The sequence below is a fragment of the Chiloscyllium plagiosum genome, unplaced genomic scaffold (genome assembly GCF_037043375.1).
Source record: "Chiloscyllium plagiosum isolate Xiang-an unplaced genomic scaffold, Cpla_swu_hap1 HiC_scaffold_8, whole genome shotgun sequence".
NCBI classification, from domain to species: Eukaryota; Metazoa; Chordata; class Chondrichthyes; order Orectolobiformes; family Hemiscylliidae; genus Chiloscyllium; species Chiloscyllium plagiosum.
This window is the reverse complement of record NW_028270146.1, coordinates 54305208-54329613: the sequence shown is the minus strand read 5'-3', so window position 1 is coordinate 54329613 and position 24406 is coordinate 54305208. Positions and strand designations below refer to the sequence as shown.

Here is a 24406-nt window from a genome sequence, read left to right as displayed (position 1 = left end):
AATTCCAAATCTTTGTTTAATTCAAGGCACATACTCAACCTTTCTCTCTTTGCTATTTTCTTAATTAAGGTGCATGAGATGAATGGGTCAAATATTCAATGTATCAATCACTAAACAATTCAGTGTTTTTACAAATCAAACAGCTGAATTAAATGGCAAAGTACTGGGTTGGCTTTAACAGAGGGGATGACACCGATATAAGATGAAACCAAAAACAGAAATTGCTGAAGAAACTCAGCAATTCTGGAAGCATCTGAGAGTTAATGTTTTGAGTCCAGTGACTCCTCATCTGATGTTTTTATGTATCCCTTCATTTTCTGTTTTTGTTTCAGATCTCCATCATCCGCACTTCTTTATTTATTATAGGATGGCAAAGTTATTTCCTAGATGATATCAACTTTAGAAAATAACAAATTTCATATTTGTCCTTTCTCTATGAACTTGGAACTGGACTGTACTGTGCTGTAACAGTTCAAATATTTCCATAACTGCTTACTTTAAATTTATTTTTTTCCACACTACTGCGTGAAAACAAGCCATTTGGCTCAACAAGTTCACACCAACCCTCCAAAAGTGTGACCCACCCAGAATCATTCCCCTATCCTGTTACCCTACATTTAGCCTGACTAATGCACCTAACTGAAACATCCCTGGACACGATGGGCAACTTAGCATGACCAATTCACTTAACCGACACATGGTTTGATTGTGGGAGGAAACCGGAGCAGCCAGAGGAAACCCATACGCAGGGAGAATGTGCAAAATCCACACAGGCAGTCGCCTGAGGCTGGAATTGAACCCAGGTCCCTGGTGCTGTGAGGCAGCAGTCCTAACCACTGAGCCACTGTGCCACAGGATCATAGGACAGAAATCATAGTAAGTTCTGTGTCCTATGATCCTGACCCAGTGGCTACCTGGACTATAATCTGGTGTTGTGTGATTTTTAATTTATACTATGAAGAACTGTGACGTAGAACTTTTAGTGTTCTCTATTTTTGTATTGAACCTATTTTAATACCTAAGATTTATAACCATGTACTTTATGTCAAAGATGACACCATATGTGGTGTCATTGCACACATTTCACCGTACTCCATAAGACTGAGAGACATATGAACAAAATTAGGCCATTCGGACCATTGCTTATGTTCTGTCATTCAATCATGGCTGATTTTTCAACCCCATTCTCCCGCTTTTGCCCCTTTGATCCCCTTGGCAATCAAGAACTTATCTTTGTTTTAAATATACTCAATGACCTGATCTGCACAGCCTTCCGTGGCAATGAATTCCACGGATTCATCACTGTCTGGCTAAATAAGTTTCTCCTTATCTCCATTCTAAAGGGTCTTCCCTTTACTCTTAGGCTATGACCTTGAGTCCTTGTCTCCTACCAATGGAAACATCTTCCCAACATTCACTCTGTCCAGGCTGTTCAGTGTCCTGTAATTTTCAATCAGATCCCCCTCCCCTCATCCTTATAAACTCCATCAAGTATTGTCCCAGAGTGCTCAAACATTCCTTGGGTTCCAACCTAAAATGTCGATTTTCCTGCTCCTCGGATGCTGCCTAACCTGCTGTGCTTTTCCAGCAACACACGCTCAACTCTAATCCCCAGCATCTGCAGACCTCACTGTCTCCTCATTCTTGTCTGGACCACTCCATGGCTAATACATCTTTCCTGAGAAATGGGGCCCAAAATTGCTCACAATATTCTAAAAATGTGGTTTGGCCAGAGCCTTATGAAGCCTCAGAAGTACATGCTTGCTTTTATATTCTAGTCCCCTCAACGACGGCACGGTGGCTCAGTGGTTAGCACTGCCACCTCACAGCGCCAAGGATCCAGATTTGATTTCAGCCTCAGATGACTGTCTGTGTGGAGTTTGCACATTCTCCACATGTCCGTGTGAGTTTCCTCTAGGTGCTCCAGTTTCCTCCCACAATCCAAAGATGTGCAGGTTAGGTAAATTAGCCATGTTAAATTGCCAATCTTCATAGTGTTCAGGGATGTATCGGTTAGGTGCATTAGTTAGGGGTAAATGTAGAGTAGTAGGGGAATGGGTCTGGGTGGGTTACTCTTTGGAGGGTCGGTGTAGACTTGTTGGGCCAAAGGGCCTTTTTCCACAGCGTAGGGATTCTAGGATGAATGACAACATTGTATTTGCCTTCCTAACTACTGACTCAACCTACAAGTTTGCCTTAAAAGAATCCTGAATTAGGACTCCCAAGTCCCTTTGCACTTCAGATTTCTGAATTTTCTCCCCAATTAGAAAATAGTCAATGCCTCTATTCTCCCTACAAAAGTGCACAAACTCTCACTTTCCCACATGGTAGTCCATCTGATACTTCTTTGCCCACTCTTTTAACCTGTCTAAATCTTTCTGCAGCCTGCCCACCTCCTCAATATTATCTGCTTCGCTACCGAAGCTTTGTATCATCTGCAAACTTAGCCCTCAGTTCCATCATCTAGATCATTAATGCATAAAGTGAAAAGTTGTGGTCCCAACACTGAGCTTTCCGGAACACCACTAGCTACCGGCTTCCATCCTGAGAAGGACCCTATTATTCCCACTCTCTGCTTTCTGCCAGATGCCAAGCTTCTATCCATGCTAGTACCTTGTCTCTAATACTATAGGTCTCCATCTTACTTTACAGCCTCCTGTGCGGCACCTTGTTACAGGCTTTCTGGAATCCAGAAAGATGTCATCCATTGGCTCTCGTTGGTCTAACCTGCTCAAACAATTCTAACAGATTTGTCAGGCATGACCTCCCCCTGGGGGAAACCATGCTGACTTTGCCCTGTTTTAACCATGCGCTTCCAAGCATTCAGAAATCTCATCCTTCACAATGGACTCCAAAATTTAACCAACAACTGAGGTCAGGCTAATTGGCCAATAATTTCCCGTCTTTTGCCTTACTCCTTTCTTAAATGGGGAGGCGGGGGGGTTTAGATCAGCAATTTTCCAGTCCTCTGGTTCAGTGCTGAATGTGCTTTGACTGTGACTGGACGGCCTTGATTAATAGGGAAGAGTAACTTCTTAACAAATGTTTTGTGCTGGCAAGACCACTAAAGCTAAGAAAACCTGAAACAAAGCTAATGGTGAGTACTCTTCATTTTTTTTTATGTCCTTGCATTATGGCTTACAGTACTGTCTAAGGTATATTCTTCATCTAAGGCTGTTCATCACAAACTCATCTTCAAAAGTAATAAATTAAAGCCTTTTATTGTTTTGGAATAGGTGATGCAATGTAAAATTAAATACACTGCATTTCATTTATATTGATAAATTTTTGCTTGAGTGTAATTTTACTTCTTGATTTGATTCTAACATGCAATACTCTAAGAATCCCTCAGAGAAACTATTTTGTGCAGCTGACTTGACCTGAAACATAAATTTAGTGCAGTGATAAGAGTTTTGGAAAATTGTTTTGGGATCTGTTGAGTCTTCTGGGTCATTTAAAACGTTAAGCATTAATCAATGTTTTCAAACAAAAAGACATCTCCAACTGTGCTCTCAAACCTTTGAGCTGGAATTTACTGAGAAAATCTGGAAGTTGTACTATGTTCTTAATGCAAGTCATCTCATATCCCTTGAATTCCGAATCACCATAGGGAAAACCATTTCCGAGCTGAAGAGTGCATAAACAAGTCAAACAGGCCAGATCAGGCCAAACAGACCAGTTAATCTCCAACAAATTCTGGGCCATAAAACTTTCAAGTACCGAGCTCTGTGATAACATTTCTGCTGTAAGACACACTTTTGGAATAGTTTTTTGACATTTAGGAATAAATGAGTAGCTTAAACAAACCTACTTCACATAAAGGGTAGTAATACTTCCCCTGGAAGGCTATTCAAGCAAATACTCTGACAAATATTTGACCAGTTACAATTAAAAGTACCTTGAGCCAGAATGTTGACCATGATTCCTAAACAGATAAGAAGCCATTTCGCTGGTATAAATGCCAGAACAATTCACCAATTAATGGAGTGTTTAATAATAGTTAGTAATAACTGAATAGTATTGAGAAATGCATAATTTGACCTAAATTAGAAAATTGGGCTGGATTTGCCTCTTGGAGATGGGAAGCAACAATCCGGGATGTTTTGGTGTATAAAATGTGCCCCCAGTGGGAAACTGACTAAGTTAAGCCCTTAAATTGGTTTCCTGTCCAATTAAATCTAGAGGAAGGTCCGATTGGTGGTGGGTTTTATACAACAAAAGAACCACCAAAGAAGTTTCTGTTGACATTAGAGAATGCACATGTGCCAATGACTGCCACTGTACCACAGGACCCTAAGATGGCACAGGTGCAATCACAGTACAAGTTAAAATCATATTATTGTCCCCATGATATACATGCAGTTTCCAATGTGCACAAGCACATTGTGCATCATTGCAGATTGATCTCTATGAAGCAGAAGTAGTCACAAGCAACTTTAAAAATGACACCTGCAGGCCACAAACCAAAGGTAATAAAAGATCTCATACTGATTTGATTCCATCTCAACGTGAACTGGAAGTATTTGCTAACATGCTCTTGTGTGCACCAATGCTTGTGGTGAGGGAGGAGAGTTGTAACAGAGATCATACTCAGAAGAGGTTGAACTCAATGATAAGTTCTGGAGGCTGTAACATGCCAAAGCAGAAAATAAGGTATAAACCCTCCAGCTGGCTTGAGTTTCAATGGAACAGAGTAGCTTACAAGGAAGGAAATGTAAGCATGGGAGCAAGATGCTTTATTGAAGTGGTAACAATTGGAAAGTTCAGGTCATTCTTACAAACAGAGCAGAGGTGTCCCACAAAGTGAACACCCAGTCCATGTTTAATTTCACCTATGTCAATAAAGGAAGCCATCAGACTAGAAGCATCGAAGGAGAACGTTTGGTCCAAAGACTAAAGCCAGGTTAGTTTGAAAATGATGAGCAAAGAAAACCTATCTTTGTCAAGAAATCCAAGAGACCATTTTTGACTCTAATAACTGTTTCAGTAGCTGAGGTAGAAACCATTAGAGAGATAAAAATATAAAGTTCTGGGGAAAATGGGCACAGATTGTAAAGACAAAAACACAATTCAAGGACGTTTGCAAGGAAAAAGAGTTGTAGATAGAATGGTAGTTTGCAAAGTCAATGGGTTAAGGGGTGTTTTTTGTGGAGGGGGCTTGATGACAGCAGACTTAAAAGGAAAAACACCCAACAGAGAGAACCATTAAAAATATCAGTGAATATGGGGATCAAGAGGGTAAGTTGAATGGACAGCAATTTAGCAGGAGTAGGCTTGAGGAAGTAGGAAGTGAAATAAAATGAGCTCATAGCAGTAATGAGAGCACAGCAAGGAGAAACTGCAGAGAAATTAGAAAAGTTGAGAGTTTAGGTTGAAAGCAGATGACAGCCAAGAGGAAATTTGACTCATTGGACGAGTGCAAAGGAGGGATGTGCAGAGGAAGTGAAACAGATGGTGACAATCTCAGGAATAAAGAAATCCATCAACTCCTCACATTTGTTGGAGGGGAGGTCGGAAAGGACAGGGGACAGGCTTTTAAAATGAAAGCTCACAGCACAGAAAAAAGCCGTGGTGGCCTTTGCATTCCAGGGACAATTCTGGAATGGTGAAAAGTTCTGTAGTCAAAAGCCAGATCCTGCTATCTTTTATGTGGCCCAAACAAATCTGGCAGTAGATGGGCTAATCAAGCTATCTACTTCCCTTGTGGAATTAAGTGAACAGAAAGGATAACCAGAGCAGAATGAATTGCCAGGGTGAAAGTTAATATCAATTTCCTTAGGGATTGGTAGGATAAATCCCCAGGACCTGATTAGGTGTACTCGAGAACTCTGGGAATCTAAGAAAGTGATTGCTGGTCCCCTTGCTGAGATATTTATGTGATCGATAGTCACAGGTGAAGTGCCAGAAGACTGGAGATTTGCTAACATGGTGCCACTATTTAAGAAGGGTGGTAAGGAAAAGCCAGGGAAATATAGACTGGTGTGCCCGATATCAGTGGTGAGCAAGTTGTTGGAGGGAATCCTGAGGGATAGGGTTTACATGTATTTGGAAAGGCAAGGACTGATTAGGGATGGTCAACAAGGCTTTGTGTGTGGGAAATCATGTCTCACAAACATGATTCAGTTTTTTGAAGTAGTAATGAGAAGATTAATCAGGACAGAGTGGTGCATGTGATCCATATGGACTTAAGTAAGCTATTCAACATGATTCCTCATGGTAGACTGGTTAGTAAGATTAGATCACATTTGGATACAGAATTGGCTCAAAAGGTAGAAGACAGAGGGCAATGGTGGAGGGTGTCTTTCAGACTGGAGGCCTGTGACCAGTGGAGTGCCACAAGGATTGGTGTTGGGTCCTGCTTTTTGTCATTAATATAAAACGATTTAGATGTGAACATCGGAAGTGTAGTTAGTAAGTTTGTAGATGACACCAAAATTGGACGTGTAGTGGACAGTGAAGGAGGTTACCTCAGAGTACAACGGGACCTTGAACAGATGGGTTAATGGGTACAAGGAGTGCCAGATGAAACTTAATTTAGATAAATGTGAGGTGCTGTATTTCAAAAAGGAAAATCAGAGCAGGACTTATACAATTAATGTTAAGACTCTGGGGAGTGTTGTTGAACAAAGAGACCTTGGAGTGCAGGTTCATAGTTCCTTGAAAGTGGAGTCTCAAGTAGATAGGATAATGAAAAAGGTGTTTGGTATGCTTTCCTTTATGGTTCAGAGCATTGAGTATACAAGTCGGGAGGTCATGTTGCGGCTGTACAGGACATTAGTTAGGCCACTTCTGGAATATTGTGTGCAATTCTGGTCTCCTTCCTATCAGAAGGATGTTGTGAAACTTGAAAAGGTTCAGAAAGATTTACAAGGATGCTGCGAGGATTGGAGTGTTTGAGCTATACAGAGCAGCTGAATAGGCTGGGGCTGTTTTCCCTGGAGCATCGGAGGCTGAGGGGTAACCTTATAGAGGTTTATAAAATCATGAGGGGCACAGATAGAGTAAATAGACAAGGTTGTTTCCATGGGTTGGGAGAGTCCAGAACTAGGTTTAGGGTGAGGGGGAAAAGATTTAAAAAGTACCTAAGGGCAACTTTTTCCATGTGGAGAGTAGCGAGTGTATGGAATGAGCTGCCGGGGGAAGTGGTGAAGGCTGGTACGATTACAATATTTAGAAGGCATCTGCATGGGTATATGAATAAGAAGGGTTTGGAGGGATATGGGCCAAATGCTGGCAAATGGGACATGTGGTTGGCACAGACAAGTTGGACCGAAGGGTCTGTATCCGTGCTGTACAGCTCTATGACTCTAAACATGGAGGTAAGGGTGTGGTTGAATAAGTTATGATTAAAAGCGAGATAGTTAGGATTCTGGGGATGGATTTTCCCAGAGACGGACACAGGAAGATTGTGGAAGGGGAATTGGGCAGGAACATCATACAAGGAATTGCTCATTTATCCATGTTTGGTCATAAGCTCTGTTTGTTTTATTATTCCCAACATCCATAGAGTTACTTGGTTCCTGTTTTTTTTTGGAACTTTAAGAAACAATTGACCTCTTATTCCACCATGTGCAGCTGTTTCCTCCCTAGCCCCTGATGAATTGCTGCTGTATCACTGTGTAGGATATTTATGTAAATAATTCTTTTCTAATTGACCAATATTTTTTTTTCATTTATGGGATGTGTGTGTCACTGGCGGGGCCAGCATTTATTGGCAATCCCTAGTTGCCCTTGAGAAGATGGTGGTGAGCTGCCTTCTTGAACTACTGCAGTCCACCTACTGTGGGTTGACTCACAATGCCATTAGGGAGGGAATTCCAGGATTTTGACCCAGTGACAGGTCAGGATGGTGCATGGCTTAGAGGAAACTTGAAGGTGGTGCTATTCTATGTATCTGCTGCCCTTGCCTTTCTGGATGGAAGTGGTCATGGGTTTGCAAGGTGCTGTCTGAGGATCTTTGGTGAATTTCTGCAGTGCATCTTGTAGATAGTACACACTGCTGCTACTGAACGTCGGTGGTGGAGGGAGTGGATGCTTGTGGGTGTGATGCCAATCATATATTTTTTGTATTGGATGGTGTCAAGCTTTTTGATTGTTGTTGGAGCTGCACTCATCCAGCCAAGTGGGGAGTATTCAATCACACTCCTGACTTGTGCCTCGTAGACGGTGGACAGGCTTTGAGGAATCGGGACGTGAGTTACTTGCCACAGTATTCCTAGCCTCTGATCTGCTCTTGTAGCGATTGTATTTATATGGTGACTCCAAGAAATACTGTGCAACAATAAACTATTCTTCTTCCTCCTCCTCCTCGCTGCCCTGGCTGCAGCCATTGGCATGGTTGACCACTTTGGCTTGCTCCAGTGTCTCTTCTCCATCACACAGCTGCATGGAACTAACCACTCTTTGTTCCATTCATACCTCCTGTACCGAACTCAGAAGCACCCACAGGGACTTCAATTCCCATTCACGTTCTGTTATGTCTGATGGTCCCAAAGGATTTATCCCTGGCTTCCTCCCATTTCTCACCTGCATTTGGCCAACTGGCAACATCATCCAAAAACACAATATCAGTTTCCAGAAGTATAATGATGACAGCCCTGCTCTGCCACACCACCACTTCTCTCAACTCCTCCACTGACTGCATTTAATTTGGCACTGCTTGTCTAACATCGAGTACTAAGTGAACAGAAATTTCCTCAAAGGTTGAAGCTATTGTCTTCAGTTTCCACTTCAAACTCTATTCCTTAGCTGAATTGATTTTTTTTCCCTGGCACTTTCTGAGGCAGAACCTTACAGTTCACAATCTGGGTGATGCATTTGACCCTGACAGATGCTTCCAACCACATATTTGTGCCATAAATCAAGGCCGCCTATTTCTAGCTACATAGTATCTGACTCTGTAGCCACCTAGCTCAACTTTGGCTGAAGCACTCATCTATGCCTTTGTTATCTCTCGCTTTGACTGTCCCAATGCAATCCAAGTCAACTTTGCACATTCCATCCTCTGTAAACTTGAGGTCATCCAAATCTCTGTTGGCCATTTCTTAACTCACACCAAGTCCTGTTCATCCATCACTTCTGTACTTGCTGACACTAGGTTGGCTCCTAGTTAAGCAACAACATAATTTTAAAGTTCTTATCTATATTTTCATGGCTTTCGTGACCTTGTCCCTTCGTATCAGTTTAAATACTTCCATTCCCACAATTCTGAGATATTTACACACTTCAGTCTGGCCTCTTGAGCATTCCAATATTAAATGCTTCATCATTAGTAACTATTCCAAGGTCCTACATCTGGAATTCCCTCCCTAAAGTTTGCTGCCTTTCTGTCCCCCTTTATGACATTCCCTGACACCAAACTCTTGACCAAGTTTTTGGTTACCTGCCTTAATATCTTCTTATGTAGCTCAGTGACAATTTTATTTGGAAACATCCCTATGAAATGCATGGAGATGTTTTGCTGTATTAAAGGTACTATTTCAATGCAAGTTATTGTTGGCACCATCCTCTCTAGGTAACCATTTGGGCAAGCTTCTTGCAGTAAAATTGAAGTAGACTGATTCGACTGAGGAGCAGAGGAAATCTTTTTTCCATTCCTAATCCATTGCAAAATCTAATGAAGAAGTGCATGCAAATATTTCATTTGTTAGCTTCCACACCTTGTTGCACAAGACTTTTGTAACCAAATCAGAACAGAAAACATTCACTTTATGTAATTACTGCAGCATTTAGAAGCAGTTTAGAAGATGGATCAGATCAGCTTCCTCAACAATTTAAATCATTGGTCAGGGTGCCAACAGATTAAAAGGCACAAATAGTTATATTGCAGTGGTGCTCAAGGACAGGGAAGAACAGATGTGAGCCAAGTCCTGTGTATTTTCTTTGTTTCATTGTTTAATCTCTATGATATAACTATTTAAATTGAAACTGACACCCATTACTATAAAACTGTTGCACTGTTAAACTAATGTGCACATTTGCATGAACAGGATGTTGAGGTTTTCTTGTTGATTTTACAGGTGCTGAAAAAAAACCTAATAGTTTCTTAGTGAAACATTCAAACCCTCAGCAAGTAGAAAAAGAATATTACAGGCCCAACACTAACTTGGGTCATAAAAAAGCTGACATAGGAACAGAATTGTTTAAGGTACAGCACTCAATAAAACACTTCAGTTCTCTTATCTCTTCTAGCTTTTTGTGAAAATGTATATTAGCTATTTCGCCTCATTTCTCTGCTCCTTCCCTGCATCCTTTGATTTTTTTTCATTTGCAAATATTTATTTTCTTCCATTCTAAAAACATATTATGTATTCAGCCTTTACCTTTACAGGGTGTTCCACACCCTAAAATGCTCTGCTCATAAATGTTTCTTCTGATCTTTCCTCTTTATTAATGATTGCGTTAATTTTGAGTCCTACAAGTACCACCTCCCTGATCACAGGAAATAGCATTTCCCTATTTAAGTTGTTAATATTAACATATTAAGAGCTATATCAAATGTTTTCACCCATTCTCGGTTTTGCAAAAAGCCTCTCATTTTTCTCCACAGCTACTTTCTCATCCAGGATGCCCAAGTAATCTTACTAAACCTCCAGTTTATTGCCAATCATAAATTGTACTAAGTGTTATTTTCTAAGGAAGGAGCAGTATTGTGTTTCTCACACAGTGTATTATCATACCACTAAGAGACAGATCTGTGTAATCTACCATGTTTGAACAGAAATTATGGTAAAGAATCATATCTTGATAAAACTAGAAGATTATTTCAGTATACTGTACTTAGGAGTGGAGAGAGAATTAGAAGGTATTGGGAGGAGAAGATAAAGATGGTAAAACCAGAAGAACAGAAGTACACCATTCAGTCTTCAAGCCTGATCCACCATTAAATAGGATCATGGATCCTATTCACTTTCCTCACATCCACTTTCCTGCATTTCCCTGTAACCCTCGATTCATTTACTGATCAAGAATCTGTCTCAACCTTAAATATTACACAAAGGCTGTACTCCCACAGCTTGCTGTGGCAAGGAATTCCAAGACTCTCAATCCTTATAGTGAAGAAATTCCTCTTCATCTCAGTCCTAAATTGGTGCCCATTTATTCTGAGACGATGCACGGTGTTACAGGTGAAGTATTAGTATGAATAGAGGATTGGTTGACTAGCAGGATGCAAAGAGTGGAGATAAATGAGTGCTATTCGAGATGGAAATCAGAAATTAGTGGTGTGCCTTAGGGATCAGTGTTGGGACTGCAATTACTCACAATTTACATAAATGATTTGAAGTTGGGGACCATGTGTAGTGCGTCAAAGTTTGCAGATGACACTAAGATGAGTGGTGGAGCAAAGTGTGCAGAGGACTGTGAAACTGAGGAACATAGTTTAAGTGAGTGGGCAAAGGTCTGGCAGGTGGAATGCAATGTTAATAAATGTGATGTCGTCCATTTTGGTAGAAATAACAGTAAAAAGGATGATTACTTGAATGGTAAGAAATTCAGCACACTGCTGTACAGAGAGACCTGGGTGTCCTTGTGCATGGATCACGGCGGGTTGGTTTGCAGGTGTAACAGGTAATTAGGAAGGAAATGGAATTTTGTCCTTCATTGCTAAAGGGATTGAGTTTAAAAGCAGGGAGGTTATGTTGCAGCTACACAGGGTGCTGGTGAGGTCACACCTGATGTACTGTGTGCAGTTTTGGTCTCCTTACTTGAAAAAGGATGTACTGGCACTAGAGGGGGTGCAGAGGAGGTTCACTTGGTTGATTCTGGAGTTGAGAGAGTTGGCTAATGAGAACAGAATCAGTAGACTGAGATTATATTCATTGGAATTTAAAAGGATGATGAGGGATCTGATAGAAACCATAAGAAATTATGAAGGGAATAGAGAAGATAGATGTGGAGAGGATGTTTCCACTAGCAGGTGAAACTAGGACAAGAGGGCATAGTCTCAAAATTAGGGGGAGCAGATTTAGGACTGAATTGAGGAGGAACATCTTCACCCAGAGGGTTGTGAATCTATGGAATTCCCTGCCCAGTGAAGTAGTTGATGCTACTTCAGTAAATGTTTTTAAAGCTAAGCTAGATATTTTTTGAACAATAAAGAAATTAAGGGATATGGTGAAAATGCGGGTAAGTGGAGCAGAGTCCACAAAAAGATCAGCCATGATCTTATTGAATGGTGAAGCAGGCTTATTCCTGCTCCTAGTTTGTACGTTCTTATGCCCTCTGGCTCTCCTATGAGGGCAAATATCCTCTTAGCACTATGGAATGTTAATGTTAATGATTGTTAGGTGGAAAGGCAAGTTCTCCTCCAAGCTTGGAAATATATCTCCATTCCTTCACTGTTGCTGAATCAAAATGGAAAGGACATCACCAACCCAAAAAAACCCAAACATATAAATAGAAAGCAGGAATAATCAGCAGTGCTTCATCTGGAGGCTCACTGAAGATGTTACTAGTATGTTGACAAAACATCTGAAAATGAACCTTCCAGCTCAGCGAGCAAACCTACATCCACAATTCTGTATGTTTCAATCTCGCCATCTTTCATTTTTCTAAACTCTAAAGTATACAATACAACCTATTTAACCCTTGCTCGTAAGACAATCCCTCCTCAACAGGGATCATCCAAATTAATCCTTACTGAACTGCCTCCAGTGCAATAATATCCTTTCTTAAATAAGGAGACCAAAAGTGTTCACAGGACTCCAGATGTGGTCTCCCCAGCACTTTATACAGTTGCAGTAAGAATTTGCTATTCTTATACTCCAATCCCCTTGAAAGAAAAGGTCAAAATTCTATTAGCCTTCCTGATTACCTAGCTTTCTGTGATTTGTGAACAATATCTTGAGTAGTTTTTAATTCATTTGTGGGACACCAGTGTCGTTGGATGAGCCAGCAGTTATTGCCCATCCCTACTTACCCTTGAGAAAGTGGTGGTGAGCTGCCTTCTTGCACTGTTGCAGTCTACCTGCTGTGGATTAACCCACAATGCCATTAGGGAGGGAAATCCTGAACTTTGATTCAGCAACAGTGAAGGAATGGAGATATATTTCCAAGCTTAGAGGGGAACTTGCCTGTCCACCTTTGTGTTGCACACAGAAATAGTGCAAATCAGTTCCTTCAAAAACTATATGTTACAGGTGCCCAATTTGAAAAAGACCCACTCATCCTCTCATCCTCATTCCCTGATTCCTGGACATGAGCTAATTCTCTATCCAGGTAAATATACTACCTCCAACAAGTGGGAGCTTGTGGGGACATCTCTCCAGAAGGATCCGACCAGATACCGATTAAGGAGGAGACTATCAAGGAGGGAATGGGCGCCCTAACAAAAACATGTTTTCAGGGATTTTGACTTTAGAAATTAACCACTTCATCGGAAATCTTAAATTAGAACCCTTCTTTTTGGACGTATGTTAAATATTTCAGTTTACTCAATGTCAATTGCCAATTACTTCTTTTTTGTGTGTTAGGATGTTTTCTCCACAGCACTAATGAAAATAGTTCAGGTTGCAACAAAAAGAAAAAAAAAGAGTTACAGATCCTTTTACATTAAATGATTCTAAGCTTTATGCATGAACAGCATAGTACAAAAATCAGTCATTTACAGCACCCATATAATCATTAACATTCGTGGTGATACCAGACCTCCAAAAAATGAAGACAGTTACATCTATAAAGTGTATCAGAGAAGGGAAAGATTTGCAAATTATCCAACAGTTCCATCCCTGCCGGCTTAACTCTATGGTTAACATTTAACCCTGTTTCTATCGTCATACCTAAGCTCTGCATGGTGTGACAGAAATTTATACTGTTAACTGAAACTGCCTGATTTTAATATATTAAAAGGAGCAAAGTGTAGACAAATTACTAGCAGAGGACTCTGTTATTGCCAACATCTTTGCCTGATTTTAAAGAGAAGACAAACCCTTACCATTGACCATCCAAAAGGAGGACTTCAAAAGCCTTTCTGAAACTCTAGCAATTTCCTAAGTATTTCTTCAAGCCACGTGCTATGAAGAGAAGTACTAGCTATTCCTGGCAATGGTTATTATCTAAGGAACTACTCAGAATGGTAAATATAAATATAGTTATTTAACTGAAAAGTTTTAATCACTTTGGTTTGGCCTCATTAATTTGTTTAGTAAGTCTCCTGTATTTTGTTCTAACGTGCAAAGCAAAAAGATTTCCTGCTGACTTTTGCAATATTGAAAGCTCTGTGTCAGCTCTTTCCAGTACTGTTATGCTTGTGTTTTACTCAATTCATTATCCCCGAGTCAAAGTTGTTTATGACCTTCTTAGCTCAGCTACATCTAAAACATTGCATTACGAACAATACTCCTACCATTAAATGACATTTAAAAATATTAAAAATTATTCAATATATTCAGCAATGGTAATCAAATGCACTTCAGAATAAAATCAGCCCTAAATTTGAAATGAAATTCAAGAAGGGGGTAGTCAGCTGAAATCTGCTTGAAGTGTAAATTTAATCAGCTGAATCCAAATTGGATTTGCAACATATTTGCCTGTATCTGAAGTGAACTAAGGGATCACAGCACACTTTCATTCATTACTGAAACTTCTTTTACCAATACAGCCTCACACTTAAACTGGGCAGTAATTCTCATTCAAAGCTCAAACGAGAAAAAGAAAGAAAAAATCCAAGCACAATTTAAGAAACTTCATCGACTAAAATCAGATGATTTCTGGTTAATATCTCTGATACAGATGTACAATTTCTATAGATCAGAAAGTTAAGCATACCACTCTGTTAAAGCAATCATTTCTGTAAGTGTGGATCATTTCAACTGTTTGTTTGATAACACACTCAACCAAAGCTTATTCTTTCCACAGAACTAAATATCTATAACATTTTCCATACTCAGAAGAAAATAAAATGTACCTAAATACTCAATGTGGTATTATGTTCTCTCTGAGGGCTTGGGTTTCTTTATGATCCGTTTTTAGTTTCCTCTTCTTCTGACAACTAGTTCAATACAACCTAAAGCAGATCAATAGAGGCCAGTTATTGCATGGAATTTAAGTAGTATGAAAATAAAGCTCATTTGCAAGCAGGAAACAAAAAGTACAAAACAGCCTTAGATTTGGCAATAATTTTCAAATCTTTTAGTCTCTGTTTCAGGTTTGCGCTTCCTCTGCTGCACCCAGTATTGTTCCTTAATTCATAGAATCACAGAATCCCTACAGTGTGGAAGCAGGCCATTAGGCCCAGAAAGTCCACACTGACCCTCCAAAGAGCATCCCACTTATACCCACCCCCCTACCCTCTCCCTGTAACCCTGCATTTCCATGGCTAAGCCACCTGGCCTGCACATCCCTAGATGTTATGGGCAAGTTAAAATGGTCAAGCCACCTAACCTGCATATCTTTACACTGTGGGAGGAAACCGGGGCCCCTGGAGGAAACCCACACAGACATGGGGAGAATGTGCAAACTCCACACAGACAATTGCCTGAGGGTGACTATTGTTTATTAATTGTCTAATAGGAGTTATATATAAATAGCCAGAATAACACATTTTCTCCCCCATTTCAGCTGAGGGTCCACTGTTGTATTTATTCAATAAATATTTGCAAAATTAGTTCAAAATGACATTGGTTCATGATTAAAACAGCTGATGCCCGATCTCTTCAAAATCAGGCTAGATGAAACTTGGCACATCCAAAATACCAAAATGCAGGGAAACTGGGGGGGGGGGGGGGGGGGTTTGTCTGTGTGAGCCAGTCTTTGGAAGGTAAATGCAGACTTAATGGGCCAAATGGCCTCTGGTTGGAATGAAAGCCAACCAGATATCCTAAATTAATCTAGTCCCATTTGCCAGCACTTGGCCCATAGCCCTCTAAACTCTTCATATTCATACACCCATTCAAATGCCTAAAAATGCTATAATTGTACCAGCCTCAACCACTTTCTCAGTCAGCTCATTCCACTCACACACACCATTGTTTGCATGAAATATTTGCCCCTTAGCTCCCTTTTAAATCTTTGCTCTCTAACCCTAACCTATACACTTGTTCTGGATTCCCCCAACCTAGGGAAAAGATCTTGTCTATTTACTCTATCCATGCCCTGCATGATTTTATAAGGTCACCCGTCAGCCTCCAGGAAAAATAGCCTCAGCCTATTCAGCCTCTCCCTATAGCTCAAGCCCTCCTGGGTTAGAATATATATTTTTAAAAAGCATTATTTACAGGAAGCCTTAAATGAGCCAATTTTACAAGTTACATAGTGCAATTTAAAGAATTCTACAGTAGTTAATATGTAATCAGATGTGAAGAAGGGCTCATGCCCGAAACGTCGATTCTCCTGCTCCTTGGATGCTGCCTGACCTGCTGCGTTTTTGCAGCAACACATTTTCAGCTCTGATCTCCAGCATCTGCAGACCTCACTTTCTCCATGTAATCAGATGTTCCAAAATGATAGTCGTGGGCATCTAATTGGAACATTAAAGCCATTGTAGCCTTGGCCCTATCATAGAATCCTTACAGTATGGAAGCAGACCATTTAGCCCATTAAGTCGGCACTAACCCTCTGAAGAGTATCCCACCCCCTATCCTATCCCTGTAACCCTGCATTCCCCATGGCTAATCCACCTAGGCTGCACATGCCTGAACACTATGGTCAATTTAGCATGACCAACTCACCTAACCTGAAAATCTTTGGATGGTTGGAGGAAACCGGAGCATCTGGAGGAAACTCACAGAGACACGGGGAGAATGTGCAAACTCCATACAGATAGTCACCTGAGGCTGGAATCGAGTGCGGGTCCCTAGTGCTGTGTGAGGCAGCAGTGCTAACCACTGCTGCACTGCGCTGCCCCATGACAGCACAGCAGCAATTCACTTGGTTTTTCAAGAAGATTAATAAAGCATCTGGCCTGTAAGAGTTGCTGAATTTAATAGACTCCTTAGCAACATTTAGAAAAAAAACCAAAAAGTACAAGATCAGAATTTGCATTTTTTTCTTCAATTCTTTTATAGGCTGTGATATCACTGGCAAGACCAGCATCTGCTGCCATTGCCCAATTGCCATATACCATCACACTTGTTGAGCTATTTCACAGGGTAAGTAAGAGTCAACCACATTGCTCTGGATCCACAGGTCCCATTACACCACTAATTATGCTGAAATCGAATAGACTGGCATGTAAAAATTAGGAATTGGGTTCTCTGAAATCTATCCAGCATTTCTTAGTTCAAGTCACCTAAAGACATCGTTCAATGCCACTCCTATGCTCCGGAGTTCACATGCTTCATAGATTTCTTGGCTGGCAGGGGTTAAAGAGACATATTTTATTTTATAAAATTGAGCAACAATGAATGTCAGCATTATCAAGTACAATATAGCTACAGTATAGCCTGTCCTTTGTATAAAAAATGTGCTTGGGTTAGTTTGAGTCAGAACCACCACCTCAGGCATTTGGGTCAAATGCCAGCTGTGGTCCGTAGAAACATTTCAAAGATTCCTAACAAAATGTTAAAACAAAATTTGTAAAATTATTCAGCATGATACTTTAAGAAACAGACCAGCTCTTTTCCAACTGTGAAAGGGACAGATACTCTAAAATAGGAGATTACAATAAAGCACAAAAGTTTAATAATGTACCAAATGTTTACTCATTTGAAAAACATACACCTACTAAAGGATGTTGTTCACATAAATATAGAAAACACAGAAACATGGGCCTACACCTAGTGGAAAATCTCCAACGTTTTGAAAGGTTTGCATTAGAACTACATACCTGTTTTGTTAGAGTTGTTTGCAGAATATTAGTACAATCGATAAACTAACTGTTGTGACAAAGCATGTTAGCTCTTCAGATTACTAATTTTGAGACTTAGAAGCAAAATAGTCAAACAATGTCAAAATTATAGAAATTGCACAATCAATTATTTTAACATAGTGAATGCTCAAAAGAGTATGCCCATTATTGAATGGTGTTTGGCAAACATTCCTCTCTACGTAGGACAATGACATCTTTCCAAATTGGCCTATCAATGAATCAATCCACCTCAGAAAGTACCAGCTTCCAAACTGAGCAGTACACTGCTGGTCCACTGGAGTGAAAAAAAAATAAAAAGCATAAATATTTGCCTGTTCCTCTCCAAAAATCAGCAATAATTATTTAATTAGTTTTGATATTAAATTGAACAGGGTGGAGAATATTCTATAATTTCAATTTTCTCCAAAGAAAACTTTAACCCCCTGAATAAATGATCTTGGTTCCTGGTTTGCTTTTGGTTATTTTCCAGTTGATGACAACCAGTTGGTACGTGGATGTTATGGAAACCTGACACAGGAAGGATGGTCAGAAGTGGACGCAGTAAAATAGGTAAAATAATCAGTGGTGAGATGAATGGCTAGAGATTACATGACTCGGCTGGGTATGATTTTGGCAGGAGGCCACAGAAAATACCAGGCAGTAATCCAGCAACTTCACCCATTTACCCCATAACAGAGTTGGGGGGGTTGGTTGTGAGGGACTGATATTGGCAGCCCACTCACCATGAGTAAATACATCATTTTTTTAGAAAAGAGACTTAAGATTTTTTTTTAAAATGGTGGATAGGATTCTTTCCTACCCACTTATATTTCAAAGCCCACTCATACCCATCCCAAAATCCAAAAGCAAAAGCTCCCTGACTTACCTAGATCTAGATTTCTATCAGGTGTCATCAATGGGCCTGCCTGAAGTCACAGCAGTGCATTCTATGGAGGTCGGGTGCCATTGAAACTGACACCCAGGGTCGGAAATCCCATTTGACACCAAGTTAGCGTAGGTAACAATCTATCCCTGTGAATTTCTGCCCAAGGAGGTTTTATTTACACACAGCAAGCACATTATCTGCAATGTACAGCCTGAAAGGGTGGTGACAACAAACTTCACTAATAGCCTGTAAAAAGAAATTGGGCATTTGTACGTCGTTCTGTTATAATGCACGTTTTGTCAACACGCATTGTCTATAATATGATTGATGAACAGGGGACGCTGTTTCTAAAGTGCGAACTTTGAAAATGTGTTGGCTATAACACGATTGCATTGCCAAAACTTTAAGTGCTGCTTTCATTATGCAATGTTTATGTAGCGCAGGGTCACACAAGAACACAACCATCGCATTATAGAAGAACTGTTTGTACATGAAAATGCAGCTTGTAATGAAAATGAGCAAGTGATCGGCGGGGGTGGGGTGGGTGCTCAAATTGCATAATTCTTTCAAACAGGCAGCTCAGACAAGATAGGCTGAATGATCTCTTTCTTTGCTGGTAAGCTTCTATGACTGTCAGGCAAATATTCAAAGCTAGAATACAGACATCACATCGCGTATAAAGCATTTCTTTGTTTGTAGTCACCTGGAATTTCTGCCAAATGTCTACCCCAACCCTGGCATAAACCCTGGAAAAATGGCATGACTGGCCTCTGCCACAGAATTTCAATCACAACGCAATTTAGAAGTTTCTTGTTAACTTTTGTAAATAGACTTTTGCTTTCACCCTGAAAAGTGCTAATAATTAAAGGTTGTAATAGAAAAATATCTATTGAATTTTTAAAAAGAACATACAACTGTTGAGGACACATAATTGTATTAGTTTTAGCTGATGTCTCAAATTTGACTAACTTACAATAGAAATCCAGTCATCAGCTATCTCTCGATTGGAGGATGATATGTACACGGGGTTGCTGGTTTCTGCCATGGGTCATCATGGGGCTGAACTGGCCAATTCTTGTCCAACAGATCTTTGAGTACGTGGAACAGGATGTCTCGAGGTAGTGGGATCTGAAGTGCAGGATTAGCTTTCTTTTCTTTCTCCACGATTGCTTTGCCTCATCATTACGTAATTTGGTCTCAAGTCATGATGCAGTTTGATAGACATGTTGTTGCCATTTTGAGCAATTGGTAGCAAGCACCTCCCAGTCATTAATGTCAACATTGCGCTTCAAGAACAAATTCAAGGTGTTGCCAACTGAGTTGCAATTATAGTATTGCACAATGGCTGCACGTTTCAGCATTTTTGCAATTTGTTTCAAATATAAATGTCTTTAAATATAAAGAATCTGTTTTAAAGATTTTTTTTCCCACCTAGTATTACACCACAGTATGTACTGTTTAATTATTCTGAGGAAGGGTCACTGGACCTGAAATGCTAACTGATTTCTCTCCACAGATGCTGCCAGACCTGCTGAGATTTTCCAGTAATTTCTATTTTCGTTCAGATTTCCAGCATCTGCAGGTTTTAATGTGAAACATGAGTCAGTTTTCCTCTCTCAGGATGAATCTATCACTGTCCTTGTTGTTGCCGGTCAGGCAGTCCAGACTGCTGCTACCCATATCGTTGCACAGTCTGAAGCCCGGGTTCAGAGCTGCTCTGTTTCCCCCCCAAGACTACTATGCCCACTATTGTGCAAAGGCTTAAGGACCCGAGATCAACCTTGTGAATAAGGTCACAGTGTTACACATTTCTGAGAGTAAATAGCAGTGTGGGCAGAACTAGATCAGTCAACACTAGATTAGGCTAGAACTTGAGTGTCTTGAGAGCATGTAGACTTGAACAAACAATGATGATGATAATTAGACATTACCCAATGTTATAAGATCAGAGCCAAATATCTGTGATTAAAATCTATAGTAGTAATTAGTGTATAATAAATAGCATTTCATTGAAGTTTAAGCCTGAAGACAATTCGCGGCTTAAGCTAGTCCAAACCCAAATGTTGCATCAAACCATATGAGAAAAGATGATGCCAGTGGCAGAATACACTGCCAAGAGAATTGTGGCAGGAGTGAAGGTCAAGAAACTGACCCAAGATTGTTGAGAGAAAACAATTCAATTTTTTTTCAAGAAATTACTAGATAGAAAAGCTAGCAGCCAGAAAAGCCACAAAGCTGAATCGCCACTTTGAAGCAAGAATTGCCCAACAGAAAACCTGAGAAACCATCAGAGCAATCAATCCAAGTCTCAAAAAGCCTTTTACAATTAGTAATAGGGAATCAAGCCCTTAAAGGAAGCAGGGACAGCAATGAAAGCCCCTGAACAGTTAAGGGAATAAATGTGAATCGAGTACCCATGGAAAGAAGCAAATTACCAGGTACTCAAAGCAAATGTAATCCCTTAAGGGCAGGTCAAAAGGTTTTGTTTGGACTGAAAAAAAACTAAACAGTGGAGCACAGTTAAGACAAATTATTTGATGACAAAATTAACAAAATATTCTTCACGTTCAGGCTTTAAGAAAAATGAATTGAAAAGACAAGAAAAGGGCAGAAATAAAAGTGGTTACAGCAATTCAAAGTATCAAAGCTCCGACAGCGAAGTTAGTGAAATCTTTATTATTTTGATGGTTTGAACAACAAATACGAAGTTTTACTTAGCACCCAAGAGATTTTTTATTGATTTTATTCATTAACATATGAATAATCAGTTAAAGGAGGAGAAGATGAATTTGAATATGTGATGTCGAATTTGATGAGAATTTCTCAGACGTAGCACATCAGCCTAAATTACATCATGGCAGACATCAAAACAATTTTTTAAAAACTCATTGTGAAAATGATTTCATTCAATAAGATCCAAAGTTGCTACACTGCTGAAGTTTCGCAACCACCTTGCAAAAGGAATATCTAGATTCATCTCTTTGAAGACACCATATTGTCATGGGATATTTGAAGTTTACTTTAGAAAAACACTTAAAACATCATAAACTTTATCAACTTTCAATTTTTGTATTCTAACGACAGTCTTTACAAAAAGAAATATTGCACAATAACTCTAATGAACTAAAAATACCACGAGGCAAAGGAATGAGTGTAGTACAGGATCAAATCCTAACAAATTTTTTTCTAATCTAGAAAATAATCAAAAACGTCACATACTATCAATTATTGAGCAATACAAAAAATTCAGAGATAAATGTAAGCTTTCAAATCTATTTATAGATCAGCAAGTTGGTAGACATTGAAAGCACAATTCCTAAGATTTTGAACAGCTTTTTGACCAGATATCAAATGAAATGCAGAACATGTTGTTAGCACAAGTCTCTACTGCAGGGGAACAACATCTAATTGTGCATAACATAAAGAACAGATCAATAAGAAATGAATACTCATTCCTCATAACAGATTTTGGCAATATAGAATTTCAAGAACAAATAAACCATTTTGACATCACCCTTCAGTAGCAGATATCAGCTTCCAGGAGAGACTGTAGATAATTTCATTAATGACCTATATGTACCATTTGAACAAAACATCTACAGAAAACAACGTGTTCATTTTCAACAAAAATGTCACTGGTCTCTTAGATCAATGAATTTCTTCAATCCAAAGAGTTCAATCTATAATTAGTCCAATACCTGTGAATATAGAACCTAGAAAACTATTTCAGAGGTATCATACAGCAAAGGTTCCATTGAACGAAGAACATGTGACTACTTAACCACAATAAACCACTTGATCAGAGGAGACAGGCTTCTCATCTAAACAGTACACAACGTGACAACAACAGCATGAATTCCTAAAGAATTGAATACTACACTATCTTGTTACAGGTGGAATTCCAAAACCCCACATCAGCAAAGTCAAAACTGTTCAGACTTCCATCAATAATGTACTGTAGAAATTGAGTCACTGATGACATGCTACAGTCTGAAGAACATACCAAGCAATAGATCAAATTGTTCCCAACCTATTTATGCCTTGGATCAGAACCTTGAAGAGCACATCAATTTCACAAGGCAAGAAGCTTCATTTCATGAAAAGTAATGTAAAGATGGATTATTTAATTTCTTCCAAGAGGAACTAACCGCAATGTCCAACATTAATAATAGTGTTAAATACTTAACACCTTGTAATTTTCATAAACCCCTTCTGTTACAAAAGTGCAAGTCCTTTAGAGTATTGAATCTCTGAAATCAGAAGCCAGCAGAGAAAACGCAAGATCATCAGCTTGACCTCAAGTGTTTCTGCTCATGGTCACAGACTTTCCTATCAAAACTGATTAATCAAGTCAAAGACTTGGGGAAGGATAGGACAGGTAAGGCAAGAAAATATTCAATAAATGTTATCGGATAAATAATCTGAGTAACAAATTTTACAATGTAAATAAATGTTAATCAATGTTTATAATGAGATGCTAAAGCTTGGGGAACGGTGTTACGTAAGGGCTCAAGGTCTGAGTGCAGTCGTGTGATGATGTCATGGAACGGAACACCAGAGTATAAATAGTATTGTGGAGGCAAAGTTAAAATAGACGAGACCAGATTACCCACATTACATGAGATGAGATGAGATGAGACACGATGACACTAGACTGGTACTTTAGAAAGCTTTAAGAGCACATGGACATGAACACAGAAAATAGATTAATAACTATAAAGACCATAACAATATATCTGTGTTAACCATGTAATGTAGTATTTATTATTAATATACATTAAGTAGTAGTGTTAGGTGAAGTCGAAACCTGAAGACATTGCTGCTGTTGCCTTCTCCTTGACCAATCTGTCTTGACTCGTGATGTGGCATCAAAACCACATGACAAAAGGTCCACTACTATTATTTAGCAGTCTTGTTGCAACCATTCATGTTACACTGCTTAAGGGCACTAGGGGTATACAAAAGCACACAGAAGATAAGCATGATGGGAATAGAGTCAGAGATGTACAGCAAGGAAACACAGACTCTTCAGTTCAACTCGTTCATGCTGACCAGATATCGTAAAAGTCCCATTTGCCAGCACTTGATCCATATCCCTCTAAACCCTTCCTATTCACATATCCATCCAGATGATTTTTAAGTGTTGTATCTGTACCAACCTCCACCACTTCCTCTGGCAGCTCATTCCATACACGCACCACTCTCTTTGTGAAAAGGTTGTCACTTCAGTGCCTTTTAAATCTTTCCCCTCTCACCCTAAACCTATGCCCTCTAGTTCTGGACTCCCCCCTGTCAGGGAAAATAATTTGTCTATTTACCATCTCCATGCCCCTCATGATTTTATAAATCTCAATAAGGTCACCCCTCAGCCTCCGATGCTGCACGGAAAACAGCCACAGCCTATTCAGCCTCTCCCTATTAGGTCAAACCCTCCAACCCTGGCAATATCCTTGTAAATCTTTTCTGAACCCTTTCAAGTTTTACAACACCCTTCATATAAGAGGTGATTAGTTTACCTTTATATGCAACAAGAATTCATTTGCAAATTTCATTTGGAACATCGTGTTTTTTTTTTATTTTGTATGTCGCAAAGACAACAATGTAGTGGTCAGTAAAAGGGATGAAAAAGCAGTATCAGTAAATGGCAGATTAGGACTATGCCAAAGAACGTGGCGCTGGAAAAGCACAACCGAGGCAGGCAGCATCCGAGGAGCGGGAGAATCGACATTTCGAAT

At 39.7% G+C, this 24406-nt stretch overlaps 1 protein-coding gene across 2 annotated transcripts in view; it reads right to left on the bottom strand.

Annotated features, from left to right (window-relative positions):
- gng2 (guanine nucleotide binding protein (G protein), gamma 2) overlaps positions 1-24406 on the bottom strand; it is an 84742-nt gene that overhangs the window by 14861 nt on the left and 45475 nt on the right. The window contains exon 2 of one of the 2 annotated variants that reach the window (XM_043697637.2): positions 14906-15004. The exons of the other annotated variant lie outside the window; for it this stretch is intronic. The gene's annotated coding sequence lies outside the window, so the exon portion shown is untranslated. The remainder of the gene's footprint in view (positions 1-14905; positions 15005-24406) is intronic. 2 annotated transcript variants of the gene reach the window in all.